Genomic DNA, 2,688 nt, shown 5'->3' on the forward strand with positions numbered 1-2,688 from the left:
AGAACACAGAACGTTTTCCGCAGCTCTGCTGCTCACATCTTTAAGCACAGGATTTCAGCAGTCCCTGCCTTCATTAAACAGGGAGCATTATTTCCAGTGGTGACAGCTTCAGATTCCCTAATTTTCTCCTGGATGTGGAATTCCCTTGCCTGCCCGAGCTCGATGCTGTTTCACAACGCCGCGCTCATCGCCTCAACTCTCCTGGGCTTTCACAGATGGAATTAGGATACAGCAGCACTGCAGCAAGACTGCAGATAGTTTCAAACAACTGACTTCAGCACCAAAATGCTTGTAATTCCCATTTTAAATGGAGCTGGCTTCCCTGGGGAGAGTGCCTGGCTCTTCTAGGTGTTGCAATGAGCTGATAGAGGGAGAGACACATTCCAACAGCCCAGTGCTAATAAAGAAAATTAGGAGCAACTTGCCCTTTCTGTTGGAGGAAAGCCACAATGGGGGAGAAAATGCCATGAGTTTTCTCCACCTGCAAATTTCACTGAGCTGCACCCAAGCTGTTGGCTGTTTCCAGAGGTAAAAGTATCCTTGTATGAGTTTTTGAAAAAAACCAGCACTGTCAGAGATTTCCTCGCTGAAAGCCAGGTGGGTATAGCAGAAATAATAACCCTAATAGAAAAATAAAAGTAGCAATTGTAGCAGCAATAATAACACAATAACTCAGCCTCAAACTACAGCCCTTGCTCAGGGAACTGCTCCAGATTGCAGGGGGAAAGGACAAGAGGTTTTTTTTAAGGTGGATTTGGTTTTGATCAGACTCCCTGTGGCTGCTTGAATGTTTACCCTGGAACAAGGAAGGGGCCAGGGCAGTGGTGGGAGCATCTGGGAAGGGGGTGAGAACTGTCCCTGTAAGTACCTACTGTAGTAATGCTTTGTTTAAAACGATAAAGATACATAAATCGGATATTAGAAAGAAATTCTTCCCTGTGAGGGTGTGGAGGCCCTGGCATAGGTTGATCAGAGAAGCTGGGGCTGCCCCTGGATCCCTGGAAGTGTCCAAGGCCAGGTTGGATGGGGCTTGGAGCAACCTGGGATAGTGGAAGGTGTCCCTGCCCATGGCAGGGGTTGGAATGAGATGATCTTTAAGGTCCCTTCCAACCCAAACCATTCCGTGATTTCCTGTTTCCATGGTAAATATAATAAGAAAACAAGGACAAAAATGAAAATCCCCCAAAGATTTCCCTCAAAAAAACCACAACACAAAGCACAAGAACTATTTAAGGGACTCGTGAATCAGAATTTCAAGAATTTTTTTATTTTTGTGACTTTCTGATTCTGTCATAAGTTTCACACACAGTTAAGGGGGGGGATGAAGATCTCCACTGGTGGTTGTGGGGAGCTTCCAGATGCCTGTAGGACCATGGTGGGATATGAACAGGAGCTGTTTCCTTATCCTTAGGTCAGTGTCCTTGTAGGAAGCTGCTGCCTCCTGTGACATGGCCATGGCATCACCAGGGCTTCTGCAGTCCTGTGACAGGAAAAGAAACAAGATAATAATAACAATAACAATAATAATAATAATAACAACAATGACAACAATAGCAATAGCAATAACAATAAACAACCAAAATGTTGGGGAGGGAAATTAAGTAGCTGTAGCAGCAATTTAAAGAACAGAAGAACTGCAAAGGTTAAAAGAGAATTTAAGGCAGCAGGTCCTACACGCTGGCCAATTTTAAAGATTCATTCTGCTTCTTGTTGATGAGATTTGTGTGTTTCAAGGCTGAATTCCAGAAGAAAAATGCTTTCCAAATTGACCCGAGGCAATATTTCACACCTTTGGAATTAAAGACCTGTGCAGTGTCAAGCCCTGCATCCACAAACAGCTGACAGGGCTGAGGATCTTTCAGAGTGAACTGCAAGGCTTGAGTCTTTCTTTCCCTGAAATGGAACTGGGAATGTGGAATCTCTGGAATCTCCATCCCTGGAGATGATCAGAAGATGTCTGGTCATGGTTCTGTGCAGCTGGCTCTGGGTGGCCACGTATGAGCAGGGAGGTTGGACCAGGTGACTTCCAGAGGCCCCTTCCAACCTCAGCCAGCCTGTGATTTGGTACAGCTGGTTGGAAAGCTATTTTAAATTCTGCAGGAATTCAAAATATTTTATGTAGGGATGAATTCAGACTCTTCAAGTTTTGTTCCTGAAATGCAGGTGAGAGAAAAGCTCTCCTTCCCCCCACCAGTGTTCTCCTGGCGTTTGCAAAGCCGAATGTTATGTCCCTGCTGTGCCAGTTACAGAGCAAAGAAATTTTTCCATCCTAGAAAGAATGTCCTGGGGATTGGTCTCCAGCTAGAACTCTTCATTTCTGCAGGAATTACCAAAGGGTTCTACTGGTTCATGCCCTGAATCTCCATCATCACAGCTGAGTGGGTTTGTGAGACTGCTGGCTCTCCTGGAGCAGAAATTCCCTGTTGGCACAACTGTGGATCCTTCCCTGCAAGAAAAAGCTGAGATAAAATGAGGTTTTTTAAAGCAAAATAATCTCCCTGACCCATCCTTTTGCAGCTCTTGAGCTCTGTGGTGACTGGGACAGAGAAGAAAGAGGTGTCCCAGAGCTTTAAGCCTGGGTGGGAATGGGATTGCAAAACTCTGGGAAAGTCAGGATTTCCCTGGGCAATAAACTGAGCAAAAGATGCTGAAAAAAGGCTTAGAGAAAAGCACCACTGCCTCTGGTGT

The 2,688-nt window shown here is 45.2% G+C and overlaps 1 long non-coding RNA gene across 1 annotated transcript in view; it reads right to left on the reverse strand.

The window, feature by feature from the left end:
• Positions 1 to 1,267: 1,267 nt before the first annotated feature.
• LOC108445141 overlaps positions 1,268 to 2,688 on the reverse strand; it is a 32,371-nt gene continuing 30,950 nt past the window's right edge. The window contains exon 4 of the long non-coding RNA XR_001859892.1: positions 1,268 to 1,480. This is a non-coding gene — a long non-coding RNA (uncharacterized LOC108445141). The remainder of the gene's footprint in view (positions 1,481 to 2,688) is intronic.

Source organism: Corvus brachyrhynchos, unplaced genomic scaffold (assembly GCF_000691975.1).
Source record: "Corvus brachyrhynchos isolate BGI_N302 unplaced genomic scaffold, ASM69197v1 scaffold182, whole genome shotgun sequence".
Lineage (NCBI taxonomy): Eukaryota > Metazoa > Chordata > Aves > Passeriformes > Corvidae > Corvus > Corvus brachyrhynchos.